A 21,799-nucleotide genomic window follows, 5' to 3' on the forward strand; every position below is an offset into this window, starting at 1 on the left:
CAAATAGTGTCTTGTAAACAACTTGTCATCGCTATAAATAATCGCAATATACTTGATATACAATATCATGTTAAAATCAGGTGTAGAAAAATAGATAATGAATTATTCATATATAAATATAAGTATAAAAACATGAATGTACAAGCATATTGCCAATAAATATATATACACCAGACATACACTATTTACACAGGATGAGACCTCAGGTGAACTTGAAACATAGCTGCATAAATGCATGTTAAGCCTTTCCACCGAGATCGCAGCATCCTGATTGTGTTATACGCACTAGTCTATCATGTGTCTATGTGAAACCGGAGGGTTGGTAGGGGAGGAGATGTTAACCCACCGCTAGGTTTGGAGAACATCGCAGCCTCCCCTCTTATGTCTCCATGCTAAGACAAGTGACCATAGATTGAACAACACCATAACAGTAATAAACATAAGAGTGAACAGTGAAGAAGGACGTTATCACGTGCATTTTTTTGAAAGTTTTTATAAAGTTTTTTATCTATGAATCTTCTTGTTTTCTATTTAATCATGGTTTGTCTTAATCAATGTTGTGCTACGCATTTGATACATCCTTATGCAGCCTAAGCATAGGCTGCACTGCACACTGAAACCATCCGCAGAACTAGACAAGTACTGGTCAGTGAAGAAAATAATCATCTAATCACTGACAGTCGGATAACTTGATAGAACACATAGGAGGATGAAAAACCGTTGGATAGGGCAGGCCCTCAGGTTACACTTAAGTTGGCAATTCAGAGACAAGTGTAAAAATCCTCTGTGGAATTTAATGCCCCCGGGGCTCGACTATCCATTTCCAGTATATACCTGGTCTCCAATTTCCTAAGAGCACCATCCCTGTCACCTCCTCTTCTGAGAGGGCCCACACAATCTACAGCATAGTAACGTAAAAGGGAACTATCATTGTTGTGGTGCTCTTTGAAGTGGCGGGCCACCGGATAGGCCGGATCGTTCGTGTTGATGGCCCTTATGTGCTGGAGTATCCTCTTGTGCACCTGCAGCTTGGTACTACCCACATACCGCAGGGCACACGGACACTCCAGCACATAAACCACATATTCACTCTTGCAAGTCAGTTGTTTTTTGATCTTGCGCGCACTGGGGGTGAAAGGTACTGCATATTCAGTTTTGTTTAGCCCATGCTGGCATGCCTTACAAGAAGAACACTTCCTGAAGCCCTTACTCTTGTCTAACCAATTCTTTCGTGTAGAGACTTCTGGGCTAGATTTAACTAAGGCATTTTGCATAGAATATGCTCTCCTATAGGTGATGGAAGGAGTGGTTGGAATTTTGTCACCTATAACGGGATCACATTTAACCAAACCCCAGTGCTTAGAGATGATTTTGCCAAGTGCCCCATGCTGTCTATTGTAAGCCCAGATCAATCTTACTTTTTGATCCTGGGAAGTGGTAGGCGCATTCGTGACTTTGCGTTGCAAGGCTTCACTGCGGGACAGGGCATTTGCCTTAGTTATGGCCCTATCAACCACTGCAGCCTTGTACCCCCTTGCCAAAAATCTAGACCTACTGGCTTGCTGAGCTAGATGGCATTGAGCTTCAGTACTGCTCAATCGTCTAATGCGCAGCATCTCGCCATACGGGATACTGCGTATAAGGTGGGCAGGGTGATGACTGCTGGCATGGAGTATTGTATTTCCAGCCGTTGGCTTTCGGTACATCATGGTTTCAAGTTTGTCTCCCCCTGGTGTGACTGTCATGTCTAAAAAATGTACCTGATCTCTACTGATTGTCGAGGTAAACTTCAAGTTGAAATCATTACAGTTTAGCATATCAACACATCGTCTATATAACGATACCATCTTGTAATAGACCGCCTAGCAATGTCGGAGTGTTCGCCAAAGAGGACCTGTCTCTCCCATTAGCCCATATGGAGACAGGCATAACTGGGAGAGAAACAGGCCCCCATGGCTACACCCCTGACTTGCTGGTAATATCTGTTGTTAAACATAAAGAAATTATGATGTAAACAGAATGAAATCATAGAAAGTAACATACGATTATGGTCAGCCATGATGATTGGTCTCAAACCTAAGTAGAATTCAATGGCTTGCAGTCCGTCTTGATGGTTGATGCTTATATATAAAGACGTGACGTCTAATGTGATGAGCCATGAATCCGAATCCCATTTAATGTCCTCAATTTTCCTCACAAAATCATTAGAGTCTTGGACAAAGGATGGTAAACTCTGCACAAACTCCTGCAGGAATAAGTCCACGTAAACAGTTGTCTTTTCCAGTAAACCCCCGCATGCTGCTATTATTGGCCTTCCAGGGGGTTTATGTGGGTTCTTGTGGACCTTCGGGATTAGGTATAGGACTGGCATGACCGGATTGTTGTTTTTAATGTACTTGAGTTCATCCATGCTCAGCAATCCAAAAGATCTCCACCCCATTAACAACGAGTAAAAATCTTCTTGAGCCTTCTTGATCAGGGAGATGTCGCTATGTCTGTAGCAGTCTGAATCGTTCAACTGAGAGAGGGCCTCTTCTAAATATAGTTTTCGCAGCCATAAAACTATATTCCCTCCCTTGTCAGACTGCCTGACAATGACATTCTCATTAGCTTGAATCTTATGGATGAGTCGCAAGTACTGGTCATTCTGTGTGTATTTCTTTTGTTTCGAATTGAGCACTTTGGAATGCAACAACTTGATGTCTTTTACAACAGCATCATGAAAGATGTCAAGGTTGTCGTAGAGCATCACAGGAGTATAGGTGGAGCGTGGTTTGAAAGAAGTTAATCCCCCTACCCTATTTGGCTCACATCCTAATACTTCTTGGGATGATGATTGCTCCATTCTAAGAGATTCCAAAGCCTCCAAAATTGGCGCATCACGAGCTTGCAGCCCTTCATTCGCTGTTTCACTCCTCATCGGGGTACTACGTGTTTTACCACCTGAAAAATGCTTCTGCAACTTTATCTTGCGGACGAATTTGTATAAGTCAATTCTAGTGTCCGCATAGTTGAAGTCGCATGGAGGACAGAATGTAAGGCCTTTTGACAGAATGTGAAGTTCAGCCTCTGATAAGACCATGTCAGTCAGATTAATCATGGAGGGGGCAATGTCTATTACTCCTGTTTGTGAGCTTACTTCCTGTTCCATCTCTTTGTGCTTTTTTTCTTCTTTTTCTGCTGATTTTTTTCTTCCTCTTGATTTGGCCTTACGGCGTTGGTAGTGCTTGTAGGAAGGTGGATATCTGACTATGGTTACCCCCAAACTTTTTGCCTGGTGTTTAGCTGGTTTTTGACTTAGTTGGCCTGGGATCCTGCTATTCAGGGCCCCAGGCTGATTGCTCTCTCCTTAAAATGGACTCCATGTACCTTAGGTGCATAACACAATTGGAATTGGTTCACCTTGTTGGCCCCTGTAACAGTGTACCATAGGTACCCAGGGCATAGGTGCATCCAAGGCCTACCAGGGGCTGCAGCATGTATTGTGCCACCCCTGGCCTGGCCTCCATATTTGACACAACTGGCTGATCACTCAGCTGGGGTAAGTTGGTGTAATCACCTCTTGCTTAGATATAGTATCCCTATATCTAACCCTAAACTGGACACATATGTTCCTATCAGCCACTCCTATGGGAGGCCTCATCAATCCTGGAGGCAGAGTGCTTGGAAATATGTGAGATGGTGCTCTAGCATGAGCTGAGCCTGTCTGCAGCTGTCGGGAACCACTCCCTAAGCTGTTCCGGGATATTGCCATACCATATACTTTTAAGTGCATTATAATCCTCGCGGTTAAATGCTATCTTTGGTTTGGCTTTATCAAAACATGTCGAGTAAGGTGTCATACGAATTGGAATACTATCCCCTCGCCAATTCTGGCGACGGGGATAGCATTCCACCCTTCTAGAGGGACACGACATGTGTGTAGCCTTAACCCCGGTTAAAGTTAAACAGAGCCTCAGCATCACAAAATGGATGCTGCCACCACAGACACGAGTCTGGCCTCCTGCTGCTGACCGAAACTCGGCAGATGGTGGCCTGGACAAAGGGTTTCCTGCCTTGGGAGGTGCGAGCACCACCCCAGACAGGATTTTGTGTATTGGGTAGGGCAGGGCTGAATAGAATCAGACATGCCCGGGGCACACAAGGTGTCCCCGTGCATAGGCCAGTCCAAACCGGTTCTGGGGCTTTCCAGCCCCAGTCCTGGCGAGGAGCTGGACAAAGGAAAGGGGGTGTAGCCGCCCCCCTTCCTGGTTCCTCCCAGAGGAGGGACCTAGTAGGTGATCCACCCCTCAGATTGGGAATAAGAGCAGGAGCAGTGCCATTGCACAGCAGATCATCCTGAAATCAACTTTACACGAAGAAGAAGACTGGACTTCGACATTCTGCTGCACAGAAGACTGAAGAGAATCTCCCTTGTGGCCTAGGAGTGGCCACCCTGTGAACACAGGTACCAACCAGCAACTCGACGTCTGCTTTGCCGCCGCCTCCCGCCGGAGACCGAGCCCAGAGCCCGACAAGAACCAGACTCCCAGACCTCTCAGAGCCCGATCCACAGTCCCTGCAAAGAAGGGACCCGTGGAGGCACCGAGTGACGTGGGACCGGACCTCTTGGAAGACACTCGAAAAGCTGACTGCGCAGCTTCTGAGGCATCCTCGACGTTGTGCTTTGGGGACTGAGAACCCCCACCACCGAGCAGCCCTTGCACCGAAGAACAGCCCTCCAGCATCTCCACGATCTGCGTGGGGCCCTTTTGCATTGTGCCACTCGACGCGCCATCCCGGCCACTAGCCACGTGGTCAGCGGCCATCTTGGCGACGAAACCGAAGATTTACACAGCAGGTCTGGTTGCTCCAGACCTACCCAAGCTCCTGTGAAAAGGAGCACCCGCTCTGACCTTGCTGGTCCGAGTGTTAAGCATCTTTCAACTTCTGCCTGGCTTGCCTTTGCCAAGGCCTGTTTGCTCCGATCGAGGTGCCGACACCGCCAACAGCAAGAAGCCTGCGTGGGACAGCTCGTGACCGACTCCTGGACGTCCTCGACCCCGGGTATCCACGTGGCTGCAGAAAGAAGCTACCCGACAACGCCTGTTTGCACCCAACATCGCCTGGTCCCAATCTGGTTCCACGGTAGTCACTGGCTAGTGACTTTGAACATTGTCCCCTCTGCTTTCAGGTCTTCACATCTTCAGATCCACCCTTGGATCCACCGGAACTCTTCTCATCGAGCCGCCTGCAGCATCTTCAGCTCCAAGCACCATCGACTGGCGTGACGAAACCCGACACTACTTCGACCCTGTGCACCCGCTTCCTGTGGGTGAGGTAACTCAGCTCCGCCAGTGCTCCTGCATTGGTACACATCTCAAGGGCCTGTGTCTTAAGTTTCAACTCCGTAGGTCACTCGGAAGGTTCCTAACTTTCTAACTTTGTGCTTTTTACGCACCATAGACTTTGTATTGAAAAGTGCGTGCACTTTGAACACTGCACCCGAGTCCCGTGGGCCTTTCCCGACTTAGTCATTGCCAGTCTCGAATAGCTCCAGCGATTCCCAAGGCCCTAGGCCTCTTCACTTTCCTCTTGGTATCTCTTATACCACTTTCTTAGTATATGGTTTAGGTGGCCCCTAGGGCTCATCCATATTGTGCAACTTTTGTGTATTTTAAACTGTCTTTTGATTTAACGCTTGTGCTTCTGTGCTCATAAAGAGTCCAGGGGATTTTATAGTTAATAAATCAATATATATTTTCAATATATATCTGTGTGGTGTCCCTTTCATTTGGTATTCGGGGGGTTGTGTATGGTATAACAGCTGGCTTCACATGCCTTTCAGAGTTTAGCCTAAGACTGCTTTGTCCACGTTACCACTAGGATAACTGGTCTACAAGGTTGAATTACAACCATCATCATAAGGGTTGCTTGGCATGGTACAAAGTGATCACTAAGAATTAGTGAGCATTATATACCAGGCCAACTTCTCACAGTGCTTGGCGTTGCGATTTTTATTCCTGAGTGCGACTGGGTTCTCGGACGTAGAGTCTCGCGCCAATCCTTCCTTATGCAGTTGAGTTCCTCTGCTGGCGTGAGTTTGGTAAACCCCAATTGCCCCCCTGATTGTGACAGATTGGAGTCTGAATCGCTATTAACACTTGAGCTTAAGTTGGACTCTGAAGAGTCATCCTGCTGAGCTGCACCCGATCCATGCCCTTGGTTAGGGCGGTTTGCTGCTGCCCCAGCTTTAAGTCGTCTTGACGCTTTGATGGCATCATATTTTTTTGCAAAAGTGAAAATGCGTCCCTCCGCATAGTCCGCCTTATCTCGTTGAAATTTCCAGGCTTTCCTTTTGCTGATTACCTCCTCTTCTTTATGGATCCTTGCCATCATATCACTTCTTAGTTTGGTGCATTCACTCATACAATCCACACTGGATGATTCAATGTCCTGATTAAGCTCTTCAATTTTGGTCTGCGTCTTGAGACGGTCACTCTCCGCATAGCGCACCAGTATCTGGACTAGTCTGCGCGATGACTCCAGGTTACAGTCTGCCCATTCCCTGAGCATTTCTAGGTCTTCGTAACTCGGAGCCAACATAACCCGCAGACCTCGCGGTATCCTGTTGACCTCCAAGTATCGACTCAATGAACGGTGCTCCCACCATTTCGAGAGTTCTTGTTTCATTAACTTCTCCAATTTTTTTAATTTGTCACGAACGCTGCCAAGTTCATTAGCTGGTACATTTTGTGCAGATGGTTCAGAGGACCCCCCAGCCGGGGAGTCATCAAACGCATTTAGCGCTGCCAGTTCCCTTGCTCTCAATGCGTCAGCCGACATACCGCTTCCCCGCTGATATTGCGCGCAATGCGCTCTCACAACTACTTGACGATGTCAGGAAATGCGAACCGCCGTGCAGTCAGGCACACACTTCTCTTACTGGTGTAATCTGTGCCGAATCGGAACACCGCAACCCAACTTTAGGTGTCTCGTAGAGAGCAGGACGCTCTCCGGGCTCCTCGTCAGGTCCGTAAAACAGATCGGCGTTAACAGTAACCGGGGGCTGGAACAGTTACTCCCTAACGGGAGAAGACAAACGACTTCCGGGTCAGCAGAGGTCTTGGCTTCCTGTAGTTCCGCCGCTTGTAGGAGAAGGGGTCATCCAGATACCGGCGAAGCACTCTGCCGGTTAGAAGATATCCTGGATACCGCAGCGCAGGAAGAAGAGAGGAGACCCAAGTGCAGGTGAGCAGTGTATTATATTTCGTCGGGGAGACGGCACACCTCAGCATGACGTTTCGGCCTTCACAGAGGCCTTGATCACATGACGCATGCTTGGGAGGAGGCAATTTTTAAAGTGCTAGTGCTGGTATAAGTGTGATATCATTGGTGGAAAATGGTCACATGTGAAATGATAAGTATCATAGACATAGACAACATTTATATGCAAAGCTCATCCTCCTGCTCCTCTTCTTGACCACCAATGTAATGTTGTGGTGGTCCTCTTGGTGGTGGTGGTGGTGGTGGTGCAGATGCTCCAGCTGCTGCTGCTACTGTAGCCATTTTAAAGTACAAAATATTTCTTATGGATTTCCAAACAGGTCTTCCTCAGTCAAAGGACAAAGTCAGAATAAGGAAAAAAGGTGGGGTCTTTCAGCATTTGGAAAAAAAACTGTCCTGAACCAATGAAAATTGTTATTTTCAGGTCACATGACCTGGGCTTTCATCATTTAGAAACCAAAACTGTTCTGCACCAATAAAAAGTGTTATTTTTAGGTCACATGACCCGACGCGCCATCAGTGATGTCATGAGTGATATCACTGACGATGTCATGAGTGATGTAATATGTGACGTCATCAGCAGTGCATTGCAGGCGCGCTTGTTATAGTGAGTCCAACTAACTATAACGTTGGAATTTCTATGGTTTTATGTCAGTAAAATTTCCAGCTAACTATAATTGGTGTGAAACCTATGGTTTTTCAGTAATATATATATATATATATATATATATATATATATATATATATATATATATATATATATATTTATTTATGTAGAGATAGTGGAAGATATAGTGAGAAGTTATAGTACACAGTTCTATAAACAGTAACTCACTTATAGACAGAGGCACAAAAACAAAGTAATGGAGATGTAATACAGGTATGACATACAGATAAGGACTGAGAGATCCTAAGCAGACACTGTAATGTAGGGACAACCACTATAAAGTAGATCGAAAGATACCCAGCAAAACATAATAGTGGTATTAACAAGGCCAAATATACAGTGAGACACACAATAATAAACTAAGCGAAATAGTAATATATGTAGTTATACACTTGTGCACACATGAATACCTAGAACAATACATTCACTGCATCTGTAATATCTATGTATAAGAGAGGTAGATGGATAGACAGTTATATGTGGGTATTGTACAAAGCAGAGGAATAGGACAGTAATGATTTCTAAAAAAAGTATATCTGCAAGGTGTTCTGGGCCTGTGGGAAGACTGACTCGCTCCTCGTCGCCAGTGAAGAAGACTTTCTTAGACTTGTGGTTTTCAACCTCTCCGGTTGAGAAGGTTGGTGAATGCTTCCTCTTGGTGTGGACATCAATTTGGTTCCAGGAGGTGCTGAATTTGGCCCTTTTTGCCTTCCTCCTGTATTTTTTCTGACCTGTCGTTGGTGGTTTTATTACTATGGCCACTTTTTTGTTTTTATATATTTTATTTATTAGTTCCGGTCAACATCAACAAAAATGCACATATCATTTGTATTACAGAGGTCGTGGCATAGATTCACGTTTTTGTGTTTATACATCAATGGTCAGTCTACTTCTGTGCGTAGGAGAGTCAATATATATTCTATCACATCTTTTACTTCCAACATCACTAGCGATTCTGAATTGCCCAGCGTACATATACAGTTTAATACATATCTATACATACGGTAATATATCACATCTATTCTCCACTCATCAAGAAATCAACACAATCAGCACATTCCTTCTCTCTCTTCAATAATATGCATCAGCTGTCCGTTTGTGTATTCAGGAGATACTGCATTAGTGGCTCCCAGAAATCCCAAGGTCTTGATGTCTGCGGTAATTCCTCTGCGTAAACCTCCAGGGTCCCTCTACAATAGGACATTTCCGTAAGCCAGCCTTTTAGCCTAGGAGGGCGTTTGCTGCCCCATCTCAAAGCCACACATTGTTTAGCTAGCAGTAGTGCCACGGCCAAAAACTTCCGTCGTTTTGCAGGTTTCAGTTTGTATATTCCCAGCAAGCAGACAAGTGGAGCATTCGTTATCATTTCAGCCAGCATAACCGTTAGTGTATCCATAACCGCCTGCCAGTACTTGTGTATCTGTGGACACGCTCACTCCATGTGCAAAAAGCCTGCATTAAAAGCATCGCATCTATGACACTTATCATGAGATCTAAGGCCATATCTGTGTAACTGAGTCGGGGTATAATAGATTTGATGTAGGAATTTAAAATGAATGATGCGTAAATTGCAGTTCGATGTCAGCAGTTGTAGTTGTGTGCAACTATATTCCCAATCCCGTTCATCTATGCTGTCCCCCTTTAACAGTTCCCACTTTTTTAGCGACCGATTTATGTTCCCTCCCTGTTCTGCCTGGGACGCATTGTATAAGCTTGTAACTAGTTTTTGGTGATTTGGTGCTGTCAGTAGAATCTGTAGTGCTTGTAATTGCGGTAGTTCCTCCGGAAAAGAGGCATAGAGCACCATAATCGTAACCTGTAGCCGCAAATGGGCAAATACCTTCATGGGTGTATGATGGGCACTTAGGGACGGATCCTTCCTCTGAAGGAATCTGCCGTGTGGAAAAACATCGGACATAGTGAAAAGTTTCATTTCCCCCAGCAGCTGTAGCATGTTATTCTCTTGGGTTACTGACAGTTTCGGATGGTGTGCGATCGGGAGAGATGAGGCGTAGATGGGGAGTTTCTGCGCTCGGTGTGCCAGCATATGCCATGCTCTGGAAGTGCAGTGTACTGTTTGAATCATGTTTCTATGAGTAAAGGACTTGGGGCCCGATACATGAGCTATCAGTGGGGTTGGTTAAACACTGCCTCTTTCCACTGCCACATGTGGTATGTAGACGTGTGTTTGGAACCAGTAATGAGCATGCTGTGCTTGTGCACAATAGTAATACAATTGTAGGATTGGTGCACCGAAACCTCCCTTATGGTACGGTTTTGTCAATATGTTCCAGCGTATTCTGGCCTGCTTTCCCGCCCATGTTAGCTTCTGCATAGCCGATCTCAGTTTGGAGAACATCGCTTACGTTAGTCAAATGTGAATATTAATTTAGGCAGGACTATCATCTTTTGTAGAGCTATTCTATCCGCTAGCTAAAGGGGCATCCATATCCAGCGATCTATCTGTTCTTCAAGTTTAGTCAGCGCTCTACCATAATTTTCTCTTATCACCAGTTCCGGATCCCTATGTATCCATTAGACCAAATATTTTACTGGGTCACTTTGCCATTTCAAAGGATAGTCTAAGTTTGATTGCGTTGTGACCGCTGTTAGGGTATGACTACCGATTTGTCCCAGTTTATTCGGAGTCCCAAGTACTGCTCGAAGCGCACATATTCCCCTATTATTTCGTTTAAGTATACATTGGGATGACGGGTAAAGAGTACCATATCGTCAGTGTATAATGAAATACTGAGGGGGCGGAGGTGGAACTGTAATGCAGCTTCTGAATGTTGTTGGCGAATTATGCAAGCTAATGGCTCCAGAATCAACGTGAACAGAATAGGTGAAAGCGGGCAGCCCTGTCTCGTCCATCGCCCTATACGTATGGGAGCAGATGTGTCCCATTAATCCTTATTCTAGCAGTGGAGTTGTTGTATAATAGTTCAATTCATTTCAGAAATGGCTCTGGAAAACCCATTCTGCATAGTACCGTGAACATGTACACCCACTCTACTGAATCAAATGCTTTCGCCGCATCCAATAGGGCCGCAGCCGCTGGTAGCTCTGGGTCTAAATGGTGGTACAGTGCAAAGATGGTGCGTATGTTTTGGGTGGTAGATCTAGTCGGTACAAATCCAGCTTGATCAGGTAGTACCAACTTCTCTTGCAGAAGCTGTATCCTAGTTGCTATAATCTTTGCTAATATTTTAACATCAATATTTATTAAAGATAATGGACGGTAAGAGTCACGTTTAGTTAAGTCTTTATCCGGTTTGTGGAGGGCTACCATGAGTGCCTCTCTTAGCGAGGTCGGAAAACTACCCTCTTCATATGCTTCGTCATACATTTCTGCTATGTACGGTTTCAGTATATCCTGGTATTCTTTGTAGAACTCCCCCGGTAACCCATCCAGCCCAGGGGCTTTATTATTTGGTAGGGAGTTAATTGCTTCTATGATTTCATCGTTAGTGATATGGTGGCATAAGAACTTTCGGTGAGTATCAAATAGCCATGCAATAGCTATATCATGTAGATAATTATTTATGTCTTATGGAGTAGCATTGTATCTGGTTTCATAGAGTTGATGGTAGTAGCCTATGAAGAAGTTTAGAATGCATGACGTATCATATAATGTACGATTGTCCTCATCAGCTATCAGCGTTATGTAGGACGCTGTGGGTGCTGGTCTAATTTTGCTTGACAAGGCTCGCCCTGGTCTATCTCCCTCCCCATAATTTCATGCTGTGTATCTACGTGATTTGTATTTGATCTTGTCTGCTGCAAATTTCTGGTAATCATCCATCTTTGCCCTGATTTCTGCAATAGCCCGGGGTTTTGTGCATGTGTATATTCTCCCTTTATTTGTTTAATAACTCTTTCAATTATTTTTAACTGTTGTTGAATGTCCTTTAATATCCTGGCATGCTTACTGATGCAGTGGCCCCTAATTGTAACTTTAAAAGCCTCCCACATGGACCGAGCGCTATCCACAGTTCCTGAATTGAAATCAAAATAGTCTACTATGGCCTGGTGTAGTTCGCTGCGAAAAATCTGGTCTAAGAGAGTACTACCCGGCAGCCTCTTTTTGAACTGCTTAGGTTTGTATGTAGGGATCTCTAGTGAGAGGCAGACCGGTGAATGGTCCAATAACGTCTTGGGTAAGTCTTCGATCGTCCTCGTCCATGTACAAGCCTCATGCGTGAGCAGGCAATAGTCTATCATTGACCACGTGTTATGCGTCAATGATGTGCAAGTACCCTCCTTACGATCACTATGTCCAAATATCAGTCATCCCCCACGTGTCCATACCTTCTTTGAGTACTTTTGCTGCTTGTTTGCCATATCGTTCGTTCCCAGTGAACCTGTCGAGGGCTGGGTCCAGACACGTATTGAAATCTCCTCCCCATATTATTGTCCTGCTCTGTAGTTCCCCTAGTTTAGACCATATGTTTGCATAAAAACTGGGGTCATCATTGTTTGGGCCGTATGATGTGACTATTGTCAGTACTGTGCCCCCGAAGTTACCCTGCACTATAACATATCAACCTTGGTCATCTTTTATAGCATGAATAAGCCGGAATGGGATGCTGTGCCTAACCAACAGTAGCAAGCCTCTAGCATACGTAGAGAATGAGGATGCCATGCGATACGTCACCCATCATTTGCCCACCCTTGTTTCAGTGAGAGATGTGAGATGCATTTCCTGTATACAGGCAACATCTATACCGTATCTATCGAAGTATGCCAGTACTGTACGTATTTTCTTTGGATTCTGAAGTCCACAGACATTCCATGTTATGAACTTTAGTGTACGAGTGTTCGAGACATTATTAGCCATGTTTTCCATCCTCTGCATATTGAAACCATGCCTCTGCTTAAACCAATTATAATTTTTAAAAAGGAACGTACATTTTCCCAACATTGACCAGATTTTCGTGAACTATCCCCTCTTCTTCCCCTCCCACTCCGCCTCATCACCTTTTGCAGAGACAATCCCAAAACAGTTTTCCATAATGCCCAGAAAAAACTCCCCTCCCCCCCACTATCAACATTTATCCCAGAAACAAAAATATGAGCGGGTGTGGTGCACACAAAAGGGCAAGAGCTGCCAGCCCATTTCTGGTGGGTCACCCCACATGGGCGGACGCCCCATCAACATTTTGCATAAGAACTCAACATAAAGTACCATGTCTACAAAGTGCTATTAATATAATATTTGCCAACATTATTGTGGATCCATGAGAAAACTAGAGACCACTAATTTGCGATTAAGATATACAGTAAATTGTTTTAGTAGGGATTTCTCCCTATGCAAACATTTGAACTTATCTGTTCCCACACAGCAGTCATGTCCCACACCCAGGCTGTGAGGTTGGGCGCATCTTCATCATAGTAACTTATACACGCCATATTTTAATCGAGCACAGCAGTCTTGCGTCTACTCTCACATCAGCGAGCAGAAAAACTCCTCTTTTGCGCCATAACCTGCACCTTTTGGCAGTGCTACTCCATGCTGCCCTTTAGCAGTCCATACACAGGAGGAGCAGTTGTCGACATTTCGGATTCATGATTATTCCAAGTCTGAGGTAGTAGATTGTTCTCCTGTGTCCCCTCTTGGAGATTTCCTATGCATGCCTTGTTGTCCTTTCTGTTGAAGGAACTTCAACACATCCTAGGGTTCATTATAGATCCTTGACTGTACATCATCCGTAACTTTGAGCCTGGCAGGGTATAGCATTGCATATTGTATATTTAAGTTCCTCAGTTTCTGTTTTGCTGGGCCAAATTTCTTCTGGGCTTCCTAAACAGACGCTGTAAAGTCAGGATACAGGAAGATGTCCATGCCCTCATGACTCAGTTTGCCCAATTCTCTGGCCTTTCGAAGTCCTGCATCACGGTCCCTGTAGTTTAATATCTTTGCTATAATCGGTCTTGGTCTCGAGCCTGCTGGTGGTTTTGGTGCCAGTTATCTATGCGCTCTTTCGACTATAAATATCTCAGAGAACGTCTCTCGGCCCAGCAACGAGATGAGTAGTTGCTCGACATATCGTTCCATAGGTCCAGTGTTGGTAGTTTCCGATACACCCATCAGTCGAATATTATTTCTGCGAGACCTCGCTTCCAAGTGTTCAGCTTTCGCTGCCAGGGCCGCCAGATTTTTATCCATTTTACCCTGCTTTTTGTCCATCTGCATTTGAGTGTCTTCGGCTTCGGGTATTCGGTGCTCTGCCATAGCAAGTCTCTCAATGTGTTTGTCTAAGCGTTCAGGCATCTGGTCGACTCGGTATGTTAGAGAGTCTATTTTACCATGTTGATTAGAGCTGCCTGAATCGTGGTGAACATGGCCGATGCTAGTGGAGGCAGGATCTCTGTCCACACGTACCGGCAAAAAGGGAAATTGCCATCCAGTTGCCAAAGCGAGATGTCAGAGAGAGCGCAGAACGATGGGCTGATTTTGGAGTATCCTGGCCCCGGCACCCAGCATATAGCGCCGCTGGCATATAACTGTTGTGCAGCTCAATGTGTATTGCGATGCCCCTTGTCGGCACGCATGGCGCCACTTCTACATCACTGGAGTGCCGGGTGCACGCCGCTGCTGTCCGCTGTAGGCTGCGCAGGACCTTCCACACTATTTGCTATTTCGCCATGCAGGAATTATAGTTGCTTGGGCTGCACCGGTTGCGGGGTAATTTCCCCCCCTGCAGCGCGTCCTCACCACTTGGTTGTTCAAAAGCGGCACCTTTGTCCTTTCTACAGGTGTCAGTGCAGTGGCTTTTCGTTCATTTCGCAGCCTCACCTCTCCCTACAGGTCGCAACTGTTCCCTCTGCACCCGTCCTTCAAAATCAAAGTTGCGGTTGTACCGGCGGAGCCCACACGCCGTGCACGAGGTGCGTGCTGTATGTCTCGGTCTTCACCAGCACACCAGACCGATGCTGTTGTTTCGTTTTCTACTGACTAGGCCCCAGTTGCATCGCGCTGCGCCACGGAGCCGCCGGACATCGCAGCAGGTAATCTTTCAGCCCACACGGGTGCTCATGTATGCGGTCGTTGCAGGTCTTACTTGCTCATGGTTCGTTGAATTTCATTTGTGCAGGATATTGATGAATATTTAGGCGTCTTAGAGAGGAGCTTGCTTAAAGTGCGGCCATCTCTCTTCGTGGCTAGCTCCACCCCCGACTCTGGGCACTTTATCACTGCTGATCAGTGCTAAAGTGCATATGCTCTCTCTGGTAAACTTGATAAGATTGGTCTACACCTGTTTGGCATATTTAATTTACCTGTAAGTCCCTAGTATTGTGGTATCCCATATACCCAGGGCCTATAAATTAAATGCTACTGGTAGGCAAGCAGCGTTGCTTGCGCCACCCACCGAAGTTGCCTTTCAAACCTGTCTCAGGCCTCTGCCGCTGCAAGGCATGCATGTGCAGTTTTCTGCCGCAGTGATGTGGCATAGCAAGTGGTTGCCACATTCAAACTCCCCTTTTAATACATATATGCACACCTCTACGGTAGGCCCTAGCTAGCCCTATGGGCAGGATGCGGTGTAGGTAAAAAGTAAAACATGTAGCTTAACTGTGTGGCATGTCCTGGTAGTGACAAACAGACTATTTGGTTTTTCACTGATGTGAGTTAGCTTTCTCATAGGGATGCACTGGGGATTCCCTGATATGTGCTTCAGTGGTAATTTCTGATCTATGAGGGGTAGCGTGACCATGTTTGGTATGTTTGGAATAGTAGTGATAAATCCTGATTATTGGTAATAGCCGATTTATTATTATTATTTTTGAAATGCCACTTTTAGAAGTGGGCATTTCTGGGTGTTTATGTGTCTTTGTGCCCTGCCTGGATGTGTATTGACCGCCTGGTTCTGACTGATAGGAGAGAGGGGATTTGCATTCACTCCAGCCAGTCACAAGGGGGGTTGAGGTGTGTCTTGCTTTTCCTGGGTGACTCAGCGCAAGGCTGAATAGACCTTGGCTGAATTTAGAGTAGCGGGAGGAGTTTCCCTTACAACGCATAGGCCTGGTCTGCATTTGGAGTGTTGGGAGGAGTTGCACCTGCACCTGAATAGGGCTGTGCCTGCCTTTCACAATGCTGGCTCCACCCCTCTGTGGTGTGTCTGGGGCCTGGGCGTACAATGTGAATGGGGTGTTGTGCGCTTCAATATAGTTTTTGAAGTGCAACCCAGAATAAAGACATTGGCACTATAAGTAGAGGAGCTGTGACCCCATGATGTTGAGAAGGCACTGCGTGAACTACTGTGTACCAGGAGGAACCGCCGTTTGGGACTAACCTATTGCCTGCTGGGTGGTTGAAGGGACTGCCCTCTGCTAAGAAGCCCTGCGTGCTGGCCTGCCTATCTTCTAATAGTGTGTGATAAGCGCTTACAACTCGGTGGCCCAAGGAGTGGGCTCTCTGTGCTGAAACTGGGGGAGGTGCGCTCTTTGCCCTTTCTTCATGATTTGGAGTAATGGGAGGGGAGAGCTGCTAACAGAGGAAGCACTCTACCTGTCATGCATAGCCGGTGTGTGTGCAGTGAATCTGGAAGCTACCAAATCTGGTAGGAGAGGAAGATCTGGGCGGGAGCCTACCCCACGTTATTGTGTCGGAAGGAGGGCTGCTCTATACCTTCAAAAGGGCTTAGAGTGAGGAAAAGCCAAGAGGTTGTAGTGTGGCTGCTCCAAATGCTGCTGAGGCACTAGGCGTTACCTAGCAACCTGCAAAATCCACCTGAGGAGAAGGCAGCAACTTGCCGTAGCACCACCCTGCAGAACGCCGCAGCAAGCGACAGAACAGTGAGGACACGCTCCTGTGGTCAGGAGCTTCACCGCCGACTCGCAGTGCAGGAAAACCTCTTGTGCATCCCACTAGGGAACGCAAAGGCACCAGATCCATGAGCAACCACCACACAGCTAGTGGTAAGTGCACTATTGCAGTGTGGGGGCAGGAGCGAAATCCGGCCCAGTTAGATTGAAAGTCTTCACTCGATTCTGAGGGGCCAGGGCAGGCATACCTTTGTCTCCCCCCCCACACCGGCTACACTGCTTCTCGCAGTCCTGAGAGGCTGTGATTCTCTAGCCCCGAAGTGATTATCACATTTCTCGGCGTAGATAGGCCTGTTGCCCAGGGACAGCTAGAGATTACCGTGGAGTGCCTAATAGAAGCATGTTTGCCGAGGTAATCCCGACCATGATGACGGTTCTGTTTGGTGGTTAATTGAGGAGTTACTTGCTGAGTAGAGTGAGCCCGTGGACTGTGCTAAGAAAAGAGACTGTGATGCGATTGAATACACGTTACTACCAGCAGACCATAAGAAGTTATTGGTGTTTCTTGAAGTGATCTGTTTTTTCCCGCAGCTGCCGGATTGAATTCTTTTTGTTCTTTATCGCCCTGTCCTGAAGAGGCCAGAGTTACTGGAAGGCCAAAAGGCGACCGTGGCGACACTTTCCAAATGGAGGAGTCCTTGTGTTGAAATTGATTTGGAAATTAATGCCTTGTGACAAATTTTTCTGATTTAGGTTCTATAAATTTGTGTATTGAACCATTGGTGCCCGACTACCTCCTAGTGCACCCCCTAGAGTTAATGGGAGGGCACTCAACATTTTTTTAGGGTGAAAAAAGAAAAGGTCTGTATATTCTATATATTTTTTTGTGATTCTGTACTTTTGTCTAAAGTGTTCATGTTGTTAATTGTTGTATATAGGTGTGTATATAGGTATGTATATAGTGGTATATGGTGTATAAAGAGTTTGTAAAAAATATTTTGTTTTGTCAAAAGAAAAAAAGAGAATAAGAAATGAGATAAAAAGAATGTATGTTGATTACAAAGAATAAAATGTGTAATCATGTCCCCTTGTGCGAGTGGTGATGTCCTGAATGTCTGATTAATTAGACTTTGAACTTATGGAATAGAAATAGGCAAATTGATTGTCTCCTATTTTTGAAAAAATAGTGTAGATTGGTTCTTCCTTTTTCCATTTTTCCTTGTTTCTTGTAATAGAAGCACAGAAGCGCTGTAATCGACATACATTGTTTATCTATGGTCAGTGATTTCCGGATGTGACATGGTCACTAAATTGCATGCCCTAATATGTTTCCGATGAACTCTTGGTGCAGTAAAGTGCTCGAGCCTATTTCAAATTACCTCCTCTACTAGCCCTGACATGATGATGAATCTTGTGTGACATTGTCAGGTTTGCACCGTATGTACAATATTGGATGATTAAGAGTTTCCCTCCTCACAAGTTTGTGTATTTCTGATATGTGCACATTACAAGTGGCTACTATGGTACATTGCTGATGATGTCTATGCATAATGTTTTATGCTAGGTGCAATCCTAACAGTGATGTTTATGACAATTGCCAGATTGGCAAAGTGATTTGTGTAATCCCTGAGAAGTCATGACAAGCGCCTAGTGACACAGTAATTTATGTGATTGTGAGCTAATGTGTTTTGATGAATAATACTGGGGATGCTGGGTTTTTTATTTAGATTTTCTTACTCATCTCTAGAATCCTAAACCAAGTCGACTGGACCTTTTTCCCTGTTCTAAAAGAATAAACGGAAAATCTTACAACAAACTTTGAACAGCTTTTTTTTCAATCAAGTCCAAATTAACTCAAAGGACCACTGACTACAAACTGAAATTTTGAAGGTTTATTACAAAGCCAAAAATAATTGAACATACAAACATCTCAGCAAGAGGTTCAGAAAATAGACTGGCACTAATATAATACAAACATAATTGTACGCAGGATTCTTAGATGACTCAGAATAAAAAGCAAAGTCAACTTGAGTAACATTAGGCAACCGAGAACAGTTCCCGCTTGAAGTTGGGACTGCATTTACAAAAGAAAAGAAAATGGTTAGACTGTCCCTACTCTATTCTAAAGTGGCATCCCTACTTAACATTCCCTTCAGACCAGAGTAAAGGTGTCAGTAGTGAAGACTTCCAAAGAAGTACATTCACTTTCTTCATGCAGATAGTCTGACTATCGAGCTTGTTCTAAGATGCTCCTTCTTACACCCCACTCTGCCCTAAGTTCCCCAACTCTCTCTACCGCTACCTACATCCTGCTCTGTCAATCTGTTGACACGCCCAGAGGTACACCCCTCTGGCAGGTACAGATCCTCACTACTGCAAGGGAGAACGTCCACCCAAACGGGTCAAACAATGGCTCATAAGGAGTCCATTTGTTTTAATGCACAACATGGAACTCACCAAGGGGCGACAGAAGGGTCACATGGTGAAATGAATTTCAGATATAGATGTACAAAATCTTTATTTTCTTTTTTTCATACTCGGTTTATATACTTTTTACTCAAAACATTAGATAACGTAGCACATCAATTTAATAAATAAGTAGAAAATGCATCAATAAATACACATAATATGAATTCCCCACATCAACCTCTCACCAAAATACGCTATTTTCTCGATAAGGCAGGATCCAAAATTCATGTAACGCCAACGCGAATTAATGTTGGATCCTGCCTTATCGATCTGGACTCCCTGGCAGTGTGCTACGAAGGCTCCGCAGGATCCCTTTCTTGTGTCACTCTGGGGATTACGTTGAGGAATCTGTATTTAGTGTGGTATATTTGTGGATGTCTGTGTGTGACTGAATGAGAAAATAGCGTATGTTTGGTGAGAGGTTGATGTGGGGAATTCATAATATGTGTATTTATTGATGCATTTTCTACTTATTTATTAAATTGATGTACTATGTTATCTAATGTTTTGAGTAAAAAGTATATAAACCGAGTATGAAAAAACAAAAATAAAGATTTTGTACATCTATATCTGAAATTCATTTCACCATGTGACCCTTCTGTCGCCCCTTGTTGAGTTCCATGTTCTGCATTAAAACAAATGGACTCCTTATGAGCCATTGTTTGACCCGTTTGGGTGGACGTTATGAATAAAAAGTATATAAACTTAGCTTGACTCCAGTGATGTGGAGTTCGGGCTGGACTGTTCCCATGAGGCACAGGGTCAAGGCTGATTTGTATATAGCCATTGTCTGACCTAGGGTGGTGTGGAGTGGAAAAAACCATGTATTTAGGCCCAGATCTTTGTACTGGGGTGAATGTAAGACATTGTTCTGCATTCTGTCCATCAACTGTGTTTTTTGCAATTTTCACCCCGAGTGGGCTGGGTATGCTCAGACGTGAGTCCCAGGCTCTCCACATCACTGGAGTCAAGCTATCCAGGCTGAAGAAGGCTGATAGCCAGAAACCGGTCCTTGGATGCTTGATTCCGGTCTAGGAAAGACATGGCTTGGTAGTTTGGGCTGGACTGTTCCCATGAGGCACAGGGTCAAGGCTGATTTGCATATAACCATTGTCTGACCTAGGGTGGTGGGAGTGCAAAAAAACGATGGATTTAGGCCCAGATCTTTGTACTGGGGTGAATGTAAGACATTGTTCTGCATTCTGTCCATCTACTGTGTTTTTTGCAATTTTCACCCCGAGTGGGCTGGGTATGCTCAGACGTGAGTCCCAGGCTCTCCACATCACTGGAGTCAACCTATCCAGGCTGAAGAAGGCTGATAGCCAGAAACCGGTCCTTGGATGCTTGATTCTGGTCTAGGAAAGACATGGCTTGGTAGTTTGGGCTGGACTGTTCCCATGAGGCACAGGGTCAAGGCTGATTTGCATATAGCCATTGTCTGACCTAGGGTGGTGTGGAGTGCAAAAAAACGATGGATTTAGGCCCAGATCTTTGTACTGGGGTGAATGTAAGACATTGTTCTGCATTCTGTCCATCAACTGTGTTTTTTGCAATTTTCACCCCGAGTGGGCTGGATATGCTCAGCCGTGAGTCCCAGGCTCTCCACATCACTGGAGTCAAGCTATCCAGGCTGAAGAAGGCTGATAGCCAGAAACCGGTCCTTGGATGCTTGATTCCGGTCTAGGAAAGACATGGCTTGGTAGTTCGGGCTGGACTGTTCCCATGAGGCACAGGGTCAAGGCTGATCTGCATATAGCCATTGTCTGACCTAGGGTGGTGTGGAGTGCAAAAAAATGATGGATTTAGGCCCAGATCTTTGTACTGGGGTGAATGTAAGACATTGTTCTGGATTCTGTCCATCAACTGTGTTTTTTGCAGCTCTCTCAGTCCCCCCCTTTGATGACCCGTCTCATCACACACAACACCATCCTTAGGGAAGAACCGACTTTTACAGAGCTTGTTGCCATTTTCCCTATCCTGAGCAACTCCATGTTCTTCAGACTTTGATATTGACTGTCCTGCAGTCTCTCCATTCGTCTCTCATGCATTCTCATTGACCTTTCCATTTGATTTGACTTGTACCACTTGTACGCTCTAACCAATCCCCACAATCCAATCAGACAACACACTACTAATATTATGGGCTTCAAAATTTAACCAAGAATCCCTTTTCCTAGATTCCCAGATGTGGACGTGGGTGAAGGGACGACCGTGACACCAACTGTAGGGTTTAAGGAAGGTTTTATTTTGATAGATCTTATAGGCTTATTAACCAACGTCTTTCGTGTCCTGAAAGTTAGTCTTTCCCGAGCGAAGGTACTGGAGTCCGTGGCGCTGCTCGTCTAAAGGCGTCTCTCGGGAAGTTGAGTTCTTACTTCGGGCGTCAGGAGTCTCTCCACATGTAAGAAAGAAGACCAACAGGGCGGAAAGCCGTTAGGTCACAGTCCTCTATAGGGATTGCACCATGGGGACCCAGGGAGTGCGTGGTTTACACCCGGTGTATCTACTGGTAACTACAGTGCTCAGTGCAAGAGGGGTGGAGGTAGCGGTAAGGAAGGGTAGGGTTAGGGAAGGGGAGATAGGTCTGTAGGTCGGTTTCAGAGGGGAAGGAATTACACACAGCTGCGC

Source organism: Lissotriton vulgaris, chromosome 4_1 (assembly GCF_964263255.1).
Source record: "Lissotriton vulgaris chromosome 4_1, aLisVul1.2, whole genome shotgun sequence".
Classification (NCBI taxonomy): Eukaryota; Metazoa; Chordata; class Amphibia; order Caudata; family Salamandridae; genus Lissotriton; species Lissotriton vulgaris.